The 23,801-nt window shown below is 46.2% G+C and overlaps 1 protein-coding gene across 7 annotated transcripts in view; it reads left to right on the top strand.

Moving 5' to 3' along the window:
- Window positions 1-23,801, top strand: part of PMS1 (PMS1 homolog 1, mismatch repair system component) — an 851,578-nt gene that overhangs the window by 48,354 nt on the left and 779,423 nt on the right. For 6 of the 7 annotated variants that reach the window (XR_013608658.1, XM_078680380.1, XM_078680379.1 and 3 more), the window contains exon 2: window positions 3,860-3,962. The gene's annotated coding sequence lies outside the window, so the exon portion shown is untranslated. Of the gene's footprint in view, window positions 1-3,859; window positions 3,963-23,801 lie in introns of those variants that run through there. The other variant, XM_078680384.1, reaches the window with a different exon arrangement.

Below are 23,801 nucleotides of genomic sequence, written 5' to 3'. Positions count from 1 at the left end.
CTCTACGGCTATAATTGCCGAGTCGGACCGGGGCGGGCAGGCTGTAATATCGAGCCTAGGCAATGCGGGGGAGAGTGATAGGAATTATAAGTAAAAAATAGATGCAGGTTTAAAAATATGGATTATTATTCAATCCTAAACTGACCGATTCCAAAATCAATCGTCAGATCTATTTGAAATGCCAAAAGGTTAAAATGTTTCCTTACTCCTCGCAGCCCTCGCAATCAGGTTACATAAACAGTCTAGCGTCTCACTTGTACATCAGGCGAACAGCGGGTCTGGGAGACACTGCCACCGTCTCCCTACCGCCTAACTGATTGGAAAGGCGAGGGGAGGTGATCATCACAACATGCTTACATATTTCTCTTTTTCAGTTAGCCCTTTGCTAATAACCCATCCCCTTAATTCTTTATTCAAACAACTTTATTTCCCACCCGTATTCACATTATATTTGCAACATTTTATAATGGCTTCACAGTTTCTTCCATCCTGGTGAACTCTTCACCACTTGGTTCTCAGGCCAGGACACCCAGTGGCCTTGGCTTGTATTCAAGTTTGTAGTCCTCATTCTGGATTCACTCTCACATGCGCGGCCAAGTCTTTCAACCACGTGACTCTGCCTACTTGTGTCAAGCTTGGGAGGCCTAAAGACGCACTAATAATAAAGTCAGAAAAACAAATGTTAATTTAAAAAATAAATGGTCTCACTGTATACCACCTATCTCTATTCTAACCCCATTTACTTATTTATACTATCCCCGCTTTAGCATTAGTAAATAACTTGTTTTAGTTTTCAGCAAAGCAGCTGCCAAGCATGTGAGTTTCATAACAGCAAAACACACAAGATGATGGACGGAATGTTGCACAATGGCAAAACATTCCCCCAAGTCACAGATCTGGGTTTAATCCATCGTTATTTTGCTCACCAAGCTACCCCAGTTCAGACATGGCCATATGCAAATCAGTCTTGACCCTATGCCTCATGGAAACAGTCCAGACCAAACTGCCAAGCCATACCTTCCCTGGACCGGAATCAAGCATCCTAGGACCGGTTTCTGGCTATCAGCCGTCTTCAGCCAGGATAGCTTGACTCCAGTGGCGTAGTGAGCACGGGACCCACGTCTGGGCATACCCTTTCCACATAGGGTGAATAGCAAAACACACGAAATGATGATGGACGGAATGTTGCACAATGGCAAAACATTCCCCCCCGTCACAGATCTGGGTTTAATCCATCGTTATTTTGCCCACCAAGCCACCCCAGTTCAGATATGGCCGTATGCAAATCAGTCTTGACCCTGTGCCTCATGGGAACAGTCCAGACCGAACTGCCAAGCCATGCCTTCCCTGAACTGGAATCGAGCATCCTAGGACCGGTTTCTGGCTATCAGGATAGCTTGACTCCAGTGGCGTAGTGAGCACGGAACCCATGTCTGGGCATACCCTTCCCACATAGGGTGAACAGCAAAACACACAAGATGATGGACGGAATGTTGCACAATGGCAAAACATTCACCCCCAGTCATAACAGTCATCTTGTTCGCAAGTGCTAGAATTTCCCTCCAAGCAATAGTACGTCATACTACATAGATGCAGTTGACGCATGCGTACTAAAGAATATTTCAGTTAGCGGCCATTTTAGAATCACACTCGAATTACTGGCTAATAAAACACAATAGGAGATTAATACTGGGTTACAGGTAACTTGAGAAGATTGCGTCCGAGCAAGTCTCTTTTCTACGAGTCCATGCTCCATCATTGGCATACTTTTGTATGGAATAAACCTGCAACAATCCCTTCCCAACAAAATTGTGTTATGTGATTTATTTATTCCAATTGCATGCTAGGTTCTGCAAGGATGAGGAGGGTTGCCTATATAGGCACTTAGCATAGGGCATGGAGTTTAGCAAAGGCGTAGCTGCCTCCAAAGGTTTGTCAGGAGGCGGCTTAATGGCTGTTGGTGCACGTGGGCCTCTGTGAAGCTACAGCAGGGGACACATCGGGTATGGAGGAGTTTCTAACAAGCGAGAGGACATTGTATCTTCACAACAACCAAGAACGTCGTCCTGCAGAAGTGGTTTGTTGGAGCTTCCGTGCAGGCTGTGGTGGTCTAAAAGTTTAGAGAGCCCTTTGATGACCACTTTGAGCAGGATGTGAGTGTTCAGAGCATATGTTTCTGGCACAATTGCCTTTAATGAGAGGAAGCAATCACTAGAGTTTTTTAAAGCTCTGATGCCAGCTTTGTTACTTCCTGATTGAAATGCTTGGGTGGTAATGTGGAAAGTATAATAGGCAGTTAAGAAAAGAAGTGAACTTCCATGTTTTTATTACAATGTGTTTCCTTTTTCAGCAGTGTGCCGAAAATAGCCTCTCATTTGGGATTTTTGAGATTTTACTAATCTATTTAGCCCATTTAAAAGTTTTCCTTTCATTGTGCATTCAGTAGTTTCTGAGCTATCCCAATATTAGGGTGAGCTCTTTGTTTAGCAGTTACAATTCTGTTTAAAACAGCTACCTGCAACATTCCCATTGATTTGTTTAAAGTGAATGCTTCAAATTTCTACCTTTCTTGTGCTTTCTGAGGTACGCATCCTACCTTTCATTAATTAACACACAAGAAGAACACACCAGCTACTAGGATACAAACAAGTGAATGCGCTCACACCACAACTGTGCTGTAGCTCACACTGACAAAACCCATCATTCTAACATATTTACTTCTTCTAGTGATTTCTAGTTCTTTTCAGTGCTGTCCTCATTTTCCTTCTTCCATTACATTCCCTGGATCTAGGTTGAATAGCTTTGTTCTGCTAAGCAAAAAAGGACCAACAGATATAGCCAGAGCCTATCAACTCATAAATATGGATAGAAAAATGTATTTTATGGCAAACTGTAAAATGCATGAATCCTTATTTCTTTACAAGTTGGACTTTCCCACGAAGCACAGTATTTTTATCTGCTGAATTTCCTTCACCAATATAGCAACGAAATACAGATACCCTTCTCGGATTTTATATCCTCTTTTGATCTGGTCTGTAAGCAAGTTCAGTGGAAAAATTAGAGAAAACGAAACCTGGATGAGAAAGTCTTGTTAGTTGTGAGGAACCTCTATACAGTAACCACCTCCTAGGTGAAGATCACACAGGAAGGAAAGCTGAGCCAAACATTTTCACAGAAGAGGCGTAAAGATGCTTCCTTCTGGTGCCACTTTTTTTCTCACTTTACAGCACTGACATAAATACCACAGTCTTGAATGCTTAAAAGGATTTTCCAGGGATGGATGGTCCCCCAGTGCCCCTCTTACTATATGTAGAAGATTCTATTCTGATGACCAGAATGAAGCTTCCTCTGCAAGTTCAACTCTAGGCCATAAGGTGCTACTGCATGGTGAACAACTACCACCAAACCATAAGTCATGGCAATCAGCTTGCACCCAAGAAGGAGCAAACTGAGATAGTCCTGCCTACACGAAGAATGCCTGAAGGAGCATAATGTTTACCCATATCTTGAAATTCAACTGTACAAAAAAATTATCCTGGAAACCACATACAAGTGCCACAAAACCTAAAGCCGAAGCAAGTTTGACTGTAATCTTGGCAACACATTTTCTCAATATATTGATGAGGTGGTACTTGCCATAATAGTCTGCATTGTTATGGTCTATAGAGCAGAAATATGGGGCCTAGACAGCAAGACCTACATATTGGGTATCCGTGAATGGCATTTGTGGAGTAAACGCCTGCTCCTTTGTGCGATAGGCGCTGCATATGAGGCTCATGTGGACAGCAGCCTTATTTTAGATTTACTTGTCCAAGAGATTACATTATTTTGAAGGAGTGTTGTGTTTTTATAATTTCAGGTATGGGTTAGCAGGGTGCAAAACGTGTTTGAAGAATCACTGAAGGAGTCGTGCCAGCAGAGGACAAAGCTGTGAGAACCGACTACTATCTCGAAGCTTTCTGGTAGGTCAAAAGGCTTTAGGGTGTCTTGCAAACGTAATCCCAGTTCTGCTTCCCCACACCACAAAGACTAAACTCAGACGTGCTCTACACCTCTGCAGCCCCCTTAACATCATTCATAAACTTTACATAATTCTCTTCCTCCCCTCTCACCATTTGGGGAAACTGCACTTACATTCATATCGTCACACAGTAAACCCATCCCTGAGTGATTTCCTACACAAATGGGTGACATTTGTTTTCATCTGTGCTGGAAAAAACACCACTGGTTGGTCACTGATTGATTGGCCTGGATTTGGTCTTTTTTAAATTTGTCATCACACTGCCGCTGCCTGCCTTCATGAGGCACCACTGGATCACACACACTGCCAGAAACTGCCTGAGCTGGGTCCCTGCCCTCAGCGTAATAGGTGACACGTCCATCAATCATAGTAGGTAGCGCAGCGCTAGTATCAATAACTGCTCACTGCTTGCAGATAGATTATTATTAGCCCGTCTCTCATTGGCCAGAGTGGGACCAATGTAGAGATTAGTGTCCCCTCTATTCGCCCTCCCTTTCGCCTCAGCATACATGCTGCACAGCCGCTAGCCAGTGATTTCATAGAAGAAGCAAGCAGTTTTCCAGACTCATGACTCTAGCAGAATCAGGCCTCAGATTAATTAAGGCGTCACAGTAATTAATGATTTAACATTGGAGAGAAAATTAACCACCTTAACAGATACTAAGAACCGCTTTATGCTGGCCAAATTAAGTTCTTGCCTTGCCCTCATGTCTTCTCTTAAACCGGGCCCTTTGCAGCATGCCATATTAGTGAATGAGAGCATGTGGCGTAATGGCCAGCTGATGATCTACAGATCTTGGAACTGGGGAACCCGAGTCTCGGTTTCAGCTCAACACATCATATGATTCTGGGCAAATTACTTATTGTCCCCTGGTGCCGTGCTTACCTAAGATGAATTTGTTCTTTTGATGCCACTTAACAGGATATTCCAGACCCAGACATTTCCTTACTGGAGTTTTGACATGTATTCATGCACAGTGACAGCACAGCACCCTTCACACCAGCTGCCTTCTCCTCTGTACAGGAAGACTTAGCTTGACAGTCTTTCACCTTTATCACTTTTTCCTCGCAGCTGAGAGACTCCCAGAGCAATCTCCACATTGTTCACTCTACTTGGTTGTTGTGCAAGACTCCCCATATACAGGTTAACATTTAACTCTTGTTTTTCAATGGTATAAATCTTTCCAAACACTTTCTTTTTTGACATCTCGCAAAACATACTGACAATTTTCCTGCCTACCTCGTGATGGGATGAGGCCTGGATATATCCTTAAAATGTTTCAATGCTTTCTGTGAGGAAAAACAAACTGACTTCCCACGTACCCCGGCTTACAAGGCCCAAATAATATCTTTCACTCTGAGCTCTAACATGACATTTTATGATCCCACAAACATTCTTACTGATGCCTCACCTTCTAATATTATATCTTGTTTTTGAATAAATAAGAAGCAATTGAGATGTGTGTGTGCTTGCACTCAGGTTTTAGGGCGGTCGATCGGTCCAGCTGCACCTGTCGCTGACTCTGGTGGGGGGTACTATATTTAAAAATAACTTTTGGTTTTAAAACTCGTAAACTTCCTTGTTCGTCCAGCAGTTTTAGGCAACAATAAATGTGTTCCCAACCTTGCCGCAAGACTTATCTCTGATTGTAAAAAATTCGACCAAATATCTCCGGTCCTAAAAAAACTCAATTTGCTCCCAATAGAAGGTAGATCCACCTACAAGATTGTATGTATCACACACAAAGCACTTCGCCAAAACACCCCCTCTTACCTGGCAGAGAAATTGCAAAATGCTGGGTGCTCCAGGCCCGTGAGGAGCTCTAACTCCCTCGTCCTTATCCCTCCTAAACTCAAACATAAAAAAGCCCAATCCCGTGCTATTTCGGGGAACGCCCCCATGATCTGGAATTCTCTCCCCAAAGATCTTCGATGCAACCCTTCGTACCCCCTCTTCAAAAAGAGACTCCATGTACTCCTCAACAAATATTGGGGAACGTAATTTCTCTTTATTCTGACACTCTTCGCTCCTGGCTCCCTGTTTCTCGCCTCCTCTCAATCCCTTCCCCACCTTCCATCCCTCATCCCCCCCCCTGTCTACACCCCTATCTCCCTCTGAATTTCTACACTACCCCACCCCTATTGATCTCCATCCCCTCCACTCCCCCTTCCCAGTCTAATACCTTGTTTTATATCACTCATATTGAAATGCACATTGTTTATTTTGTTGCAAATGTTATCTAACTTGTAAAGCGCTCTGATACCCTCGGGTCCAGTAGCGCTATATAAAACCTTGGAAATAAATAAATAAATAAAATAATACTGGTGAGAGATTGGAATTTTATTTAGTGGCAGTTTTTGCTCATCATAAAGCAGCGTGGATGCTTAATGTGCCTGGGGGCGCTAGAGGGCGCACAAGCGGAATGGCCGCCATCGGGTGAGGCTCCCGCTGCCTGGATAAGTTATCCTTTATCCTCCTTTAAATAATTGCCACATGGAAGAAACGAAGCGTCCCTGTGCCTAAACCTGCTACCCGGCCTCGCTGAAATTTTGGGACAGTTCTGGCGCTTCTGAGCCGTGTACTGCTGCACGAGAGTCTCCACCGGACCCTACGCTGGAGCAGTGGGAGGCGTGGCGAGTGGTGTCCTAAGGCAGGAAAGACCGCTGCTCGCCATGCTGCGAGTAGGCCCACCTGGCTGCGGCGGTCGGCGCTGATCTGAAGCTCTGCGGCCTTGCAGAGCCCGGGGTCGGCTGGGGTGGGCCTCGCGTGGGGGCCCCTACATTCAACTATGGAGTGGTGCAGCAGCTGCCCGGAGCGGTGGATGGCATCCGGAGCGTCCCTGATGCCTGTGAGGCGGGCGTCGAAGCTCGCGGATAAGAGGATTGCGGCGCCCCTGGGCCGGTGAGGCTTGTGCCCGAAGTGTGTTTGGACCCCCGGCTGCGGCGTAGACGAGCCCGTGAAGGTGCTGGGACTTTACAGTGCCGCTGGAGCCGCGACAACTGAGTGACTTTTGCGATCGTCCTGTGGGGGCCGCACTGGACAGCTTGCTGGCTCCCCCACCTGTGCTGCACTAGCTAGGGTCTAAAAGTGCGTGATCCGTGGACTAGTTATATAGCGCCTGCTTATGGTAGCATACTGCTTGGAGCCCTAGTTCCAGGAGCTGGTGGAGGTGATAGACAGGTGAAGCTGTGACTGCGGCTGTTTCGCTAACCACAAGCCCCTATGGACTTTGAGGTAAGGGGTTGCCCTGCCGCATGCTCCTTCCTACGGTTGGCCTCTCGACTGGTGTATGCTGAAGAGCGTGTGCCCCTGGAGTAAATGCATGGTGGTCAGGACTGCCACGTGCCGCCTTCATTCCTAACTCGCAGGGGACCTCCCCGACCCAGTATTGGGGTGCTACCCTAGGCGGCCACAGGCTTGGCATCAGGTGAAAGACTGTGCTATTGTTCTTCATTGGCACCATGGTGAAACCAGACAATCGTCAGTCGAAATTGTCCTTTGATGCGCCCAAACGAGGGCCCAAAACTGCCTCATCGCCGGCTGGTTCCCCTGCCGCGGAAGTGGCGAGCGTCGGATCTCCTTCCCCGGAGTTGGATATGCACCAATTGTTGCAGGAAATGTGGCAGGGCTTCGCGACTGTGGTTGACAAGGTGAACCGTATGTCCTCCAGGATGGATGCAATAGTGCACAAAGTGGACCAACATGAGGAACGACTGAAAGAAGCCGAAAGGCGTATTTCTGATGCCGATGACGTGACCGCCAGTCATGCGACACAATTAGCGAGGATGGATAACTTGCTACGGGTAATTGCGAGGAAAAATGAGGATTTAGAAGCCCGTAGTCGACTGAATAATATTCGCGTGACTAACATTCCAGAGTCCACCAATACGGGACGAATGGAGGACTATATTGAGAAGCTGCTCCTGAACACCATCGGAGCAGAGGCCTTCTCCACGCAACTTATAGTGGAGCGGGCGCACCGGTCTTTAGGGCTGCGGCCTAAGCCGGGACAGCCTCCGAGACCCATAATTGCACGGTTGCTCAACTACAGCGATCGTGGTGTGGCCCTCCGTGCAGCGCGCGCAAAGCATGATCTGGTATATAAAGGGGTACCCTTTTCGATTTACCCAGACTTCACTCCATTAGTACAGGAGGAGCGTCGCAAATTTCTTGATGTAAAAAAGAAACTACGTGCTGCGCAGATCGATTATGCATCACTTTACCCGGCAAGACTCCACGTGACCAACCAAGGCAAACAACGTTTTTTACAAACCCGCAGCAAGCGGAGGACTATTTGCGACAACTGAAGCGGGCTCAACGAGGAGCGAATGGCCGTGATCTGGAGCACCACGACGACCTGCAAGACGACGATGTGAATGCCTAAATTAACTTACCTATGGTTGAAACACTTGCTGGTAACTGGCGCGACTGGCACTTATGTGACTCGAGACGGCAGAGAGACTGAAGACATTTCATGCTCATCGTACATGGGACGCTTGCAGTGCTTCTAGTGGTAATGTATTCTGGGCCCTGCTGCCCTTCTTCTGACAGAGCCCGGTGGCCGTACAGATTCCAGGGCCTGGAGTAGGACGGTGGTTGTGTGGCCATCTCATGCTGACCCCCTATGGGTGTTCCCCTCTGTTGCAATGTGTCATCGCGTTGATGGCGGTTTTTTGGTTAGGAGGTTGGGGGAGGGGGTGGGCGATGGTTTCTGGCAAGTTAGGGGTGCTTCAGTGGGAGGGGGGTGGATGGGGTGGGGGTTTTGGACCGTGGCTGCTATTTCACTGTCCGTATGTGGGAAGGATCAGGATGGTGGCTGTATGACTGTCTCTTCCTGCCCCCCTGCAGGTATTCCCCAATGTTGCAATTTTTCAGTGGGATGAGTGTGTTGATGTTGCTAGGAGGGTTGGGTGGTGGGTGGGTAGACGATTCTGGCAAGTTGGGGCTGCCTCAGTGGGAGGAGGGTTGGGCAGGGCGGCAATATGCAACGTTTTACCGTGGTTGTGTTGCGTATGGGGGGAGGGTGACAGAGTGGTTTGATGGATTTATAAGGTTGGAGGTTTTTGTGATGGTACACTCGGAGTTTGCACTTTGGCGCAATGTTCCATTTGTAGCATCGCCGATGATACATGTGCTGTGGAGATTTTGGATGCTTCTTATCCTGACAAAGGTTGTTATTAGCTTACAGTGTGGCAGGGATGTACGGCTGCATAGCCTGTGTTGCGGCAGGATCGCTTATGTTGGTTTGACTTCTCTATGGCAGGGAGTACTCTGAATGTCCTTACTTGGAATGTGAGGGGGTTGGGGGACCCACGAAAAAGACGCCAGGTACTGTCATATTTAGATAGGCACAATGTCCATGTAGCCTTCTTACAGGAAACACACTTTAGGCCTGGTGTGTCCACCACCTGTGCTAGCAGATGGGCTGAGTACCGGATCTTCTCCTCCTACTCGTCTTATGCCAGGGGGACTATGATACTTGTGAAAAGGGCACACCCTTTGTCTTAGCAGGTGAAAAAAGTGATGCGCAGGGACGGTACTGTATTGTGTGGGGCCGTTTGGGGCACTTGTCTGTCACGCTGGTGACCTGCTATGGTCCTAATGTCGATGACCCTCAGTTTTTTGTCGAGCTCTGGGTCGCTATAGCCGGCACCAGCCCTGATCATATAATCTGGGGCGGGGACTTCAATGCATCGCATCACCCGAATATGGATAGATCACATCCGGCCCCCCATCACTACACCAAGGCGCGGGCCGAGTTGCATAATATACTTGGGGAGGGCGGTCTGATAGATGCTTGGAGACATCATCACCCGAACACACGTGAGGGCACACACTTCACCGCGCATGCTGCATCATGGGCGCAATTGGATTACATATTTCTGTCCCCTGCTCTGTGTCCTATGATGACTGCTGTGAGACACTTGCCTTGCACTTATTCTGATCATGCCCTGGTACACCTGACACTGAGCGCTGAAGACCTCGGCCCGCCGCGTGCCAGCTGGCGCATGCAACCAACTATGCTACTTGACGCTGCATTTCAGGAGGAACTTAGGGAAGTGGCTCTCGGCTTCTTTGAGCGTAACAAAGGCAGTGTTGACAAGGTCGAAACCATATGGGAGGCCTTTAAGGTCACTTTGCGCGGGATCTGTATAGCGAAAGGGTCTGGGATGTTAAAGAGTATTCAGACTACGTTACGGGATCTGGACACCCAACTTAAATCCCTTGAGACTTCTTTGGCCGTTTGTCCAGATGGGGCAGTCCAGAAAGCCCTACGTGAAAAGCTGATGACCTATGTGGAGACAGCTGATAGGGAGACCAAGTTCAGGGGGCGCTATTGGATGGCTCGCCACTATGGTGAGGGTGAAAGACCGGGTAAGGCCCTTGCCGCCATGTCCAAAATGACGAGGCGGACGAATGTTATTTTGGAAATTGAGGGGCTGGACGGTATGGTCTACAGAGATACTGCCTCTATCTTGAATGCATTTGTTTCACACTACACTGCGGTATATACTTCAACTCCTACAGGCAAGCTAGAATTAGATGACTATCTGGATGATATCTCACTGGCCTGGTTAAGTGATGCGCAGCAACAGTTCCTTAGCTCCCCGTTTGAACTAGACGAAGTTCGAGACGCTATTATGCACATGCAATCAGGCAAGGCTACCGGTCTAGATGGCATCCCAATTGAGTTTGACAAAACTTACATTGATTTTATGGCCCCGGTGTTGAGGGAGTTCTACGAAGATGCACTAGAAGTAGGTCACCTACCTCCATCCATGAGAGTAGCTTTAATTACGTCCCTTTTGAAACCCAGGAAGCAACCGCAGAGCTGTGACTCTTATAGACCATTATCACTGTTGAACTGTGATGTCAAGATCCTAGCGAAACTTGTTGCCAATCGCCTAAACCTTCTCATGCCTGCTTTAATATTGCCTGACCAATCGGGGTTTGTCCCAGGCAGGGCCACCTCACACAATTTGCGTACCCTTTTTACGGTCATGAATAATGTCTCTGAAGACCTACCCATGGCGGCTATTTTTCTGGAAGCCACAAAAGCATTCGACTCGCTAGAGTGGGATTATGTCTTTGCTATCCTGAGACGTATGGGATTTCCTCCTATTTTTTTATCCTGGATTAAGTTGCTGTATGACTCGCCTACGGCCAAAGTACCTGTTAATGGGAAGGTGTCACAAGAACTGCCAATCACGAGAGGTACGCGCCAGGGCTGCACGTTGTCGCCCCTATTGTTTGCCATAGCGGTTGAGCCATTGGCAGCAAAATTTCGGCAACATCATAGGGAGTTGGGGTTGCACTGCAATATGAGACAGATTCTTGTTTCCCTTTACGCGGATGATATAACGCGTTATGTTCGCGACCCCCGTCAGAACTTGAATACCATACTCTGAGAGTTTGTACGGTTTGGTGGACTTTCAGGAGTCCAGATAAATTGGAGTAAATCCTGTTTATTTCCCCTCACAGCTGCCGCGTCTCCTTTTCCCATGGATTATCCGATACCTTGGTGTGGAGATGACTTCAAATATTTAGGGATTCATATATCTAAAGACAGGGATGCACTAATGCGGCTTAACTGTGGGACGACCATGGTTCGTATATCTGAGGCCATTACGCGATGGATTACTCTGCCACTCTCTATGGCTGGCAGAGCCTCCTTAATTAAGATGGTAGTGTTGCCGCAGTTACTTTACTTGTTTTTGAATATTCCCTTCTATCCCGGAAGGTATTTCTTCCAGCACTTGCGATCAGAATTGTCTCGTTTGGTATGGGGCGGTAAGACGCCAAGACTTAAGTGGAATATACTCATCAGGCCGTACATACAGGGGGGCTTTGGACTCCCTGACTTCGAATTGTATTATTATAGTGCTCAGGCGCAGTACGCTTTCTACTGGATGTACCCGCCTAGATACATGCCTCAGTTAGCGGCAGAACATTGGCTGAACCATCCAGTCCCGATTGACGGAGCGATACATGACCCAACTCCTGGCAGGGACAAGACTCCGACAACGATGATGAGCACGGTCTATGCCTGGACCTGGATAGGCAAAAGCTTGAATGCGCCTATGCTGTATTCGCCACTCTTGCCGATTACATATCATCCCGAAATGCCACTCTTGCAAGAAGCCGTATTCCATAGACTAGCCGAGCACACACACATCAAAACATGGGGAGATTTGTATCACGAAGAGGCTTTTCGTGCGATAGACCATTTGTTTCAAGACGTACCACGAACGCCTCTTGACACCTTTCTTTATCTTAGGTTGCGCCAAGGCCTCAGGTCACTTACACCCGACTTTCCTGCTGAGCCTCCTGCGCTTGCGCCATTACACCGTATACTCCAGGATGCAATACCTAAAAAACTTGTTTCGACAATTTACAGAACAACACAAGCCCTGAGGGAGTTACCGCATCCTGTAGCAAGAACCAAATGGGATCTGGAGCTGGGTGTGGTACTGACAGACAGACAATGGGACTTTTGTACACAACAGACCTAACGCATTTCCTCGAGTAGTAGGTTTCGGATCATTCATTATAAATTCCTTCATAGGCTCTACTACACGCCTGCGCGTCTCCATAGGTACCAGTTACGAGAATCAGATCCATGTGCTAGATGCCGTGCCCCGGGTGCCGACTTCTTGCACTTAGCGTGGACCTGCAATGTGGTGAATGCATACTGGTTGCATGTTATCGAGGCGCTATCTCAAATGATTCATACTGACCTAGAGCCATCCCCAGTGCTTGCTTTGTTGGGCTATGTTGAACCCTTTCAGCAGCCTATTGTAAATTTGTGGCGCTGGCGCTACTTATGGCCAAAAGAAGAGTAGCTTGTAGATGGGGTAGAGGGCGGGCGCCGAAATTCAAAGAGTGGCTACATGACCTTACATACTGCCAAGAACAGATATTAACGTATGCTGAACTCATGCCCGTGGCTTCTCGGCTGACAGACATCTGGGCCCGTTGAAATGCTACTTGCATGCGCAGGCACACTCTGACACTGCGGACTAAATGTGCCCCCATTTCCTCCACACCCCCCCCCCCCCCCCCCATGCGTTGCTTGCTAGGCCCTGTTCTCAGATAGCGGAGATGTGTTGGCCTACACTGTCCAGGATTCTAAACTAGATAACAGCGGGGATACTCTCCTAGTGTTTCGTTGCTGTACTTGAAAATGGTCAGCCGCACACACTGTAGAAGTGTTGTCACTCTGAAATAGCGTTTTGTAGCCTGCGCATTTATATGCTGTTACTGGTCCAGAGATGCTGCTGCCTTTAGGTGGATATTGTCAGACTATGTGCATGCGGCTGCCGATTGCTTATGTATATGCCTGCTATACAATGTAATGTTGCAGATATCGTATTGAACTGTACCCATGTTTGATTTCGCCTACCCAATGTATTATCCAGCCATGTGCTTTACGTATCCATCATGAAAAGACGGACTGATGTGTGAACTCTTGATGTACCTTCTCTGTATGTACCTCGATGAAAACTTAAAAATAAAGGTTTAAAAAAAAAAATGGTTCATGTGCCTGCTGCAAAGAACGTGCCCTATGTAGATCACAGAACCTAGTGTGAGTGAACTATGAGTAGCACCCTACAAAAATGGAATACATGTCCGAGAGAAGTTATGGGGAGATGAGGCGCACTGTTGGAGAGTGGTAGTGAAAGAGTTCATAGAGAAGGAGGTTATGGGGGCGGCACCAAAATAGACTGTTGCACCCAGCGCCACCAGCGTGAAAGCTGGATCTGCATGCAATTACAGACTGCAAGCCAACCGCAAAGCTGAGCGCAATACCCCACTTGACTTCATTCAGCTAACTGTGATGGTCTGGACCTTGCACCTCATATAGGACAAAAGATCAACTTCATGGCTCCTTCTGGAAGCCAAAGCTAGAATGATCTTAAATTGAGATGTAAACTCCTGGGGAACCATACTGTTTATTGAGCAGCCACTCAACGGAAACCCACATAGAGTGCTGATATTCAATAAAACAAAGAGATAGAGCTTTGAAGTGGGGATTTGTGATAGCTTGTAATCCTGACCTAAAACCAGACCTTTTCATCATTGGCTCTCTTATAGTCCTCGGGGATAGGGGCTGTAGAGGACCTACTACTTGCTACTGTCATGCTGCTTCACTTTAGCCACCATATTGCGTCTGCCCATGGTCCACTAAATGAACCCTTGCCACCTGTGCTAGTTTTCTGGTACTTAAGACCCCCCATGCAGGCATTTGCTAACTCCACTTGCATTCCCTCATATGCGTTACACTCATCTCCTTGAGATAGTGATCAGCGCTACTTTCTGAAGCTAGGCTTGCCTTGTGTAATGTAACTGATGGTACTCATGTAAAGTACTCCAATACCTTTGAGTTAAGGTCGCGCTATATAAAACTGCAAAGAAAGAAAACAAAAATCCTCTCTCTCGGGAACTATCACCTTCAAAAAGTTCTCTCCATACTCTTACACACCCCACTACATATCTCTGGCTGGTCTTACTGCCAGTGGCATGAAATTCTATTTTTCCTCCAGTCCAAACTATCTCAGATTAGAACTACTTAATGCACTTCTCAATAACTCACCTCGTCCTCCCTCAGCCTCCTATCAAAGCCTTACTTGAGGAAGGTCACTTGTTGAACTCCAGATTGGGTATTGCATCTGGCTTACAGCAGTGCCGGTTGAGGAAGTGGGTGGAGCCACTAGATTAAGTGGGTGGAGCCAGTGGATGAAGTGGGTCAGGCCGGGGAAGTGGGTGAGGCACCTGCACGTAATATTTTACAAATTAAGCACTGCTCTGTAGGTACCCATATAAGGGTCTTATATGTCACAGGGTCCATCCATGCATCCTCCACAGGTGAGTACAGCAGCACACTGCATCTGCCTGTGGGAGGATACTTCCTCCCACCTCCTAAACGTTTTGCCAGTCCTTCTGCAAATGTCAGTATGTCTTTTAACTGATTGCTGCTTGGAAATGAGGGTTATTTGTCTCTCTCTTACTAGAGTTAGAGGTTTTTGTCAATTGAGCTGTCTGAAGATGTCAGTTATTTTTCTCTAACACATACCATTTAAATAAATAGCCTATAAATTAATATTACAAATATTTCAAAATATATGAGGAATTACAAAAGCACAAAGAGTTAAATTGTATCAAAACAAACCAGAACACTTTACTTGCTGATGTGAAAATGACACATATTTGCAGAAACTCTATTTCCAAACATTATTGTTTGTACACTATATAGTTGTATCAGTAAAGCTGCATGTCAGTGGGGAAGTTTGTGGCTATTTCATTGTAAAATCTGCTGATTACGACTGACAGTGTGCTACCACTTCAAGCTTTAGGTATGTCTTTTTTTAAAGTGATAATTTTTAAACACGATTTGAAAAACATTCCTGCCCCCGCCCTGACGAAAATGCTATTAATGAACTAAAGGGCAAGTCAGGGAACATGTGTATCCTATATGTGGCTAGATTTGTATTATATATGGAAAGAAAGTTTAGTCTATTAGATCAAACAAAGGAGTTTTTTGTACAGCGGCCATGCTGAGCTCGCACATTTCAATGTGCTCTCCTATGTGGTAATGAAGAAAATGGCGGCTCAATGAATTAAATTATTTGCCCATGATCACATCAATTGAATCCCGTTTGTGGGTCAAGTGCATCACAAATAGGTTGAGTAGATTATTTATGTCACTAGACCTGCAGGTCTAGTAAATATTTTTATGATTTTTCGAGGCCTGAAAATGCAATAGTCTGACTCCTAATGCGTGGTATTTGGCAGGGCTGCTATTAAAATATTATTATATGAGTTACATCTTGCTGCTGGTGCCCGGTTCACCGCACTAAAATGCTTTTGTCTGACTCCTAATGCATTGTACTTCGCATATTAAATGAGATTTACATCTGACATGCATGTAGAATAACAAGGGAGTCTGTCCTTCTGGGATACAGGCTGTGTTTTTTCAGCATCAGTCTCTTTAATCAACACTATTAGTGCTAGCCTGGGCACTTTGAGGCAACCACCCTCAAGACCTGATACTATGCGTCATTGCTTTTCAGTCCTCCAGTCACTTGATGGCGTTATCCTGTATGAAAAAACTGTTCCATCAAACTTAATGGCACAGTTTATGGCCTGCCCACAAAAGAGACCAAGCAATGTAGTACTACTGGCAATTAATCATTTATATGTGTGCATTCCCATAACAGGTGAAGGAATGAGGCATATGTAGTTGGTTAACTAGGCACTTGTTGAATCTGAAGGGGTCTGTCTCATGCCCTTTAACAGGCTTTGGGTAAGCCATGAGTAAAAACTTGTATTTTAAGCAGTCGGTGTCTGGTGTTTATGGAAGAGAGTTTCACTGTGTCTCAAGAGGGCAGCCATTCTTCAGCGGTGAAGGTGCACCTCGCCCTATCACATGAGGTTGGAGGAGGCTGCAGTCTCTGCATTATGTTTAACACAGTATGGTGATATTTTTGGGACTGGTCTCTGCACTGGAGAGTAGCAGTAGTAGGAGAGGAAATAAGTACTTAGAGGGCTTCCCATTATTCCTGGGAATGATCAAAGCATTATCAAATAGGTGGTTCCATCCGGGTTATTTAGAGGATAAAAAAAATAATCTGTTGGAATATTAATTAACTTTGATAGACTTATAAAGGTTTATTTATACCAATAGCAAAGAATGTAGTGATTCACATTTTGTCTGTAAAAGAATAACTTAAACTGGAGTAAAATATCCATAACAACCACAAGGATTGAAAACAGAATATTTATATATTCAATAGTAGAAAAATTTGACATAACTCATGGATGCTATAAAAGATGCATATTGATGATTCACAAGTTTCTAATGCAAAAAAGTGATATAATCAAATATGAACACAAAAGAAATGAATATTTTGGGTGAGTCCTTTATTATATGATTAATGGTATGTAGAGTTTTTCCCTAGATCAGGCTCATAGAGGCAGTCCAAACTATAGGGGATGTCAACATTTCTAACCCTCTAAATTGTTGAGGTCATTATCGGCACTTGATCTCAGAAAAGTAACTCCCCTTCTGGTGAAATGAATCCATTGGATCAGAATCAGCGGGATAGCACATTATATTGAAAATGCAGCAGCTTATAACCATTGATTAGAAGGTTCATATATCTTAGGGGCACTGGAGTAACACTCTGAAAACCATCACTTCGCCAAATTACCTTTTCTGACCTGGGATTCATTGTAAGTTGTGAGTCTGGAGAGGTAAGGCTGACTTTGCTGTCCTAAAGTAAGAAAAACACTGATTACTCGAGATGGAGTGTGAAAGGAAGGGCAGTCCGGTATCTAGACATGTTTGAAAAGGCGTAGTAAGGCAGTGGAACAGTTGCTGTTCTCTTGAGGAAAAGCACTGAAAGCACAATATGTATTTCAATCCTAGATCATCTTGGATTGCGATACATCCCATACTTCGTACAAATAGAAAATGGATGCTAGTTGGTTAAAATATTTTAGACTATCAGCACACTTACAAATTGGGAATTCATAGCAAGAAACGTGCTTTTAAATGCCTAGACTGTTTTGTCGTTCCTTCCAGAGGGACACAATCTATCAGTCTCTATAGTGGTTGAACTAAGAAGTAATATGGACTCTAATGTAGCATCTACCTTGGTTCTACTGAACCTCTCTGGCACTTTCAATATGGTCCATCACCCATCACAACTGACCAGACTGAAGGTATCTGAGGAAAAACGTCCGAATAGATTGCTTTCATCCTATCCCACTGTAGCCACATCATCTCACTTCCACTGTTCACATCTAAACCCTACCTCTTGGATATTGGCATCCCCCTTGCCTTAGCCATGTCTCCCCTCCTTTTCGACCCCTACCTCAGCCTATACCTGGGTTAATTCGGTCCTTCATTTTTTAGTGTTACAACTACTCCGCACCCAATTCTCAAATTAAAGAACCTCACCTGAAACTTAATGTGAACAAAAGTAAAATATCGATTTGATAAACAGACATCTGCACAAAAAAGTCCAGGAGTCATCTGTGACACAGATCTTATTCTGGAAATGCCCATAGATGCTGTCGTAAAATCCTCAACAAACCATTTCAGAATCCTATGGCAGATTTTCCTGTATCTAGATTCCCCCCTTAGGCTGCCCTTTGAGCTGGGGATAGGGATGACAACATGGTTGGTCCTGTCCAGGAGTATGGGTGAAATGCATTGGATTGTTGGTGATTTTGAAAAAACAAGATCGAGGTTGTGACTGTTGAAGTGTGCTGGTTGTGTGATATGCTGTATCACGTTGTGTGTGTTGATGAGGTTGATGAATGACGTTTGTGTTTTTTGACGGTTGTGTAATCTGAGGCTAAAGTGACCCAAGAGGGCAGTGCAGGCATGTCAGACATACGAGGATGTAAGGAGATCTGAGAATTCATAAATGAAGTCCTTGTTCTGCCAGGGAGCCCTGTGTATGTATCTATCTTAATATCCACAACAAAGGTTTCCCAATATCTATATATGTATATATAATTTTAAAGCGGAATGGAGAAAGACCGTGTTTGCAAAACGGCATTTGAGAAAGGCATACCCGCCGAAACGCGTCATGCCACCGCTGCAATAAACATCTTTCCTGGCATCCCTAATGTGTCCCTCCGATTACTTCTAGATGCTGAGGACGCTTCCTTCATGTTTTGCTCGCTAACCCCTGCGTGCTTGGGGGACCCGCCCAACAAAGTGTTGGGAGTCACAAGGGCAACAATGGTGTAGAGGATCCAAGGTATTGGATGTACTCCATGGCCGCCGCATTCTGCAAAGGCAAAACATCGCTGCAGAAGACGTCCGTGACTAGACGGAGGGATAGGATCACTGTATCCAAGTCCCAGAAGCATGCTGGATTAGGACATATGTGGCTTGGGCGTCTGGGAGCCAGGGAAAAGAGGATTATTGCATCCACAACATTGTGCTTTCACCAAAACTGCAATTTACCACGTTCTGTGAATATGGTAAAATCCAGCACTCACTACGAGATGTAATGGGACCGATGCCAAATACCTACCCAGTTGGTCACGATTGATGCCTGCTGGGAAACCTAGTCTACCGATGTGGGGTGAAGTGCGGATTGGACTACCAACTCGGCCCATCAGGATTGCCACCAATGAGAGAACGATTAAAGAAATTTTTAAGCGGAATAGAGAAAGACTGTTTGTTTGCAAACTGCATTTGAGAAAGGTATACCCACCGAAACGCGTCATGCCACCAATGCAATAAACAGCTTTCCTGGCATCCCTAATGTGTCCCTCTGATTACTTCTAGACTAAGAGATTGCTTCCTATATATATAATATGTATTTGTGTGTTTCTCTGATAACCAAATCCTACTAAATTTAGTGTACAAGACAATACAAAGAGAGAAAGGTATACACACTGCAAGTTCCATCAAATAATAACTGCAGAACGGCTAAGGGGAAAGAAGAGCGAGTCATGTTCCGCTGCTAAGGCACAAGTATATCCTGGCTGAAGACGGCTCATAGCCAGAAACCGGTCCTAGGATGCTTGATTCCGGTCCAGTAAAGACATGGCTTGGCAGTTCGGTCTGGACTGTTCCCATGAGGCACAGGGTCAAGACTGATTTGCATATGGCCATGTACTGGGTGGCTTGGTGAGCAAATTAACGATGGATTAAACCCAGATCTGTCATTGGGGGTGAATGTTTTGCCATTGTGCAACATTCCGTCCATCATCTTGTGTGTTTTGCTGTTCACCCTATGTGGGAAGGGTATGCCCAGACATGGGTCCCGTGCTCACTACGCCACTGAAGTCAAGCTATCCTGGCTGAAGACGGTTGATAGCCAGAAACCGGTCCTAGGAGGCTTGATTCCGGTCCAGGAAAGACATGGCTTGGCAGTTCGGTCTGGACTGTTCCCATGAGGCACAGGGTCAAGACTGATTTGTATATGGCCATGTCTGAACTGGGGTGGCTTGGTGAGCAAAATAACGATGGATTAAACCCAGATCTGTGATTGGGGGTGAATGTTTTGCCATTGTGCAACATTCCGTCCATCATCTTGTGTGTTTTGCTGTTCACCCTATGTGGGAAGGGTATGCCCAGACGTGGGTCCCGTGCTCACTATGCCACTGGAGTCAAGCTATCCTGGCTGGAGACGGCTGATAGCCAGAAACCTGTCCTAGGATGCTTGATTCTGGTCCAGGAAAGACATGGCTTGGCAGTTCGGTCTGGACCGTTCCTATGAGGCACAGGGTCAAGACTGATTTGCATATGGCCATGTCTGAACTGGGGTGGCTTGGTGAGCAAAATAACGATGGATTAAACCCAGATCTGTGACTGGGGGTGAATGTTTTGCCATTGTGCAACATTCCGTCCATCATCTTGTGCGTTTTGCTGTTCACCCTATGTGGGAAGGGTATGCCCAGACGTGGGTCCCGTGCTCACTACGCCACTGGAGTTAAGCTATCTTGGCTGAAGACGGCTGATAGCCAGAAACCGGTCCTAGGATGCTTGATTCCGGTCCAGGAAAGACAAGGCTTGGCAGTTCGGTCTGGACTGTTCCCATGAGGCACAGGGTCAAGACTGATTTGCAGATGGCCATGTCTGAACTGGGGTGGCTTGGTGAGCAAAATAACTATGGATTAAACCCAGATCTGTGACTGGGGGTGAATGTTTTGCCATTGTGCAACATTCCGTCCATCATCTTGTGGGTTTATCGTAGTAGGACCACCACCTCCCCTCAACTTTTCCCATGTTTGTGCAGACAAACCCATGCCCAATATGTTTATTCTTCTATGCTCCCAAACGTTGGGGGTGGGGTGGTGACTGGGTGTATTCCACATGGAGGTATTTGAGTGCAATGATTGAAGGTAGGAGGAGAGGACCACTTCCTTCAGGGCCATCTTTACATCCCACCAGTCTAATTCATCTAAGGGGCCCACCAACTCTCCCATCACTCTCGGAGGGGCGTAAAGTGATTGGGTGGATTTACTGTAAGGGATCTAAATAGGGTTGAGTTGGCTCTGCGTCTCAATTTGCCAAAGGTAACTGTGGCCTCCAAGGGGTTTGTCTGGCAGGTCAGTCCGTGTGGGTTGGTGTACTGTTAAGCCATGGTGTAATTGTGAATATTTATAAAATCGGGACCTGTGGAGCATGAATTCAACTTGCAGGTGTGAAGGGTTTCATCGGTGAGCCAGCCTATACATCTCCCAGTTTGGAAATGCAGATGACGTTCCAGTGGCTAAAGCCCTCGGTCAGGCCGGGTGCATGAGACATGTGCCATGCCACACAAGTTTCCTGCGCGGGTCCCATCGGATCCAGTGGAGAGCTACTCTTTAACATTAGAAAGGTGCACGTTTTCATCTCCTGGAGTGACTCCCATAGTAACCCCTATATATGTTGACGTCCACGTAGGGACACTTGAAGTCAGAAGGCTGGGTCTTCATGGCCTCCAAATACCCAGTAATTCATTACTTGAATCTAGGGTGCCACAGTAATAGTGACGTGGAACGGCCATGCCCATCTCGCCATCATATGTAGACTGTATGTATTTATGAAAGGCGATCTAGGGGCTTTTGTGTTGCCAAAGAAACATTTGTATCTTTGCTGCAGGTTGTTTAAACCAAGTATGAGGAATGAGGAGAGGGAAGTTTTACAATCGGTATAGAACCCTGGGTTGAATCATCCTTTTGAAAAGGGCAACTCATTCAAGAACATTAAGAGGCAGGTTTACCCTTTTAGTCCTGTTCAGGCGTGGCAAGTCATTAAGGGACAGAGGTTAAGTCTCCAGGTCAGCCCTGGATCTAGGGCAGCATGGACGCCCAGATATCTGAAGCAGAGACGGTATAACAGGAACTGGGACTGCCATGCAATCGTTGAATTGTCACCTTTCTGGGTTACCATAAGTGGTATGGTGATGTCAGAGGCTTCAATATAGAGGTGCAGTATCTGGAGCAGTCAGGGAACCGAGACACCTGGACGACACTTGGAGAGCATGATGACGTCTGCATATAGTGCTATGTGGTCTTTAAAGCCTTCATGCCAGCGCATCACATCAAATCCTCGCTGCCAGTGGTTCAACCACTAGGGCGATTAGTAGTAGTGAGAAAGGGCAAACCTTTGTGGTGCTGCTGCCTATGGAGAAAGTGAGGACAGGACACCATTGACTCTCACCTGCGCTTGAGGTTGGGCTTAAAGTATTGTAACAAAGGAGATGAAGCGCAGCCCAAAATTTATCCAGATGAGGACTTGGAAGAGGAACGACCTGTCAAGGGAGTAGATTGCCTTTTCATAATCAAGGAGTATGAGTGCTGCAGAACTGGGAACTTCAGGTGACAGGCGGGCACGGCATAGACTCTGTGTATGCTGTGGCAAGTGCTACAGTGCATTATGACGTTGCATTGGTCAGTGTGTATGAGTGCAATGATCACCAGAAGTACTCTCTTAGCTAGTATTTTAGCATGGAGTTTCAGCTCGATGTTGATCAGTCAGCTTGGGCGACAGGAGGAACAGTGCTATGGGGCTTTCCCTGACTTATGAATGAAGACATTGGTGGCTATATCTAGTTTGGGAGGAACTGGCCCATCTTAACAGCCTACTGGTATAAATTGAAGAGGTTGGAGGAGAGTGTAGTAGTAGTCCACCACTGCTGGGGTCTTGCCCGGTTGCATATCTGTAATAGCTGTGATGATTTTCTCTACAGTCAGGGGTTGGCCCAAGTGATGCTTTATCTGCTACTTGCAAAGTAGCGAGGGGCGGTCATTAATGCAATGGTGTGCGGTTTTGCATTTGGCGCAGTAATGTTGTGCTTATAGACTACTCTAGGATAAGACAAATGTGGCGGCAATCTCAACAGATGTTTTGAGTGGGTCGTCTGGCACTCTAAATCCTCTGGGTCAATTGGTTATACAGCTTTTCAGTCTGATCGCCCCATTTATAGATTCGTGCTTGTGTGGCAATCCAACATTTCTTGGCCTGTGCGCAGAATTGATGCGTGGAGGTCTTGAGTGCTGCAAGCTGCTGTTTTGTATGCTCGCCTTGCAGCCTTTGATACTCTTGCTTGAGGCGTAACCGAGTAGTCTCAAAGTCCACTAACTTCTGGAGCCTGGCTTTGGATTTCCAGAATATGTAGACTTTTGGTTTACCCTCTAGGACCACCTTTCCAGCTGCCATAGGGGGGGGGGGTCAAGGAGCACCTATTGAGCCTTGATTCAGCTTAAAGTATGTATTTAGTCATTGCAGGAGGTATTGGGAGCATTGGGGTTCTATTAGAAACACTTGGCATTTAACAGCCACATAGGTCAGGACGGGGAAGGGAAGCTGCGATGCAGGAGAAATGCAATCCCCACAAGCCTTTAGTATGGCCAGCATTAAATACCCTGTCATACCTGGTACCTGCCACGACCAGGCACAGTGTGCCAGGGAGGTGTGTCTCTTGGAGGTGCAAGACCGTCGGTGAATGTCTTTTTACAAATCTGAAGACGGTACTTCTTTTGATGCGATAACTCATACCATTACCATTACAGGTCATTATTGTGAATGCAGCCATATGGGGTGTGGGGAAGTTGTGAGTGTGAAGGGTACAGCGGGAACAGCTCCCTCAATCCATCCATAATGTCTTCTATGGACCCATTCAGCTCTTGAGAGATTGTAAGCATGATGTTGCTGGTGTATAATGTGTATGACATGTGAACAGTAGTTGAAACAACAGAAACAAACTTGAAAAAGCAAAACAAGCCCAGTACCCCCAACGGCTCCCTACCATACACTTCTACATT

This window comes from Lissotriton helveticus, chromosome 3_1, assembly GCF_964261635.1.
Source record: "Lissotriton helveticus chromosome 3_1, aLisHel1.1, whole genome shotgun sequence".
Classification (NCBI taxonomy): Eukaryota; Metazoa; Chordata; class Amphibia; order Caudata; family Salamandridae; genus Lissotriton; species Lissotriton helveticus.
Note: the sequence above shows the minus strand (reverse complement) of the source record. Positions and strands in the feature narration are given on the sequence as shown.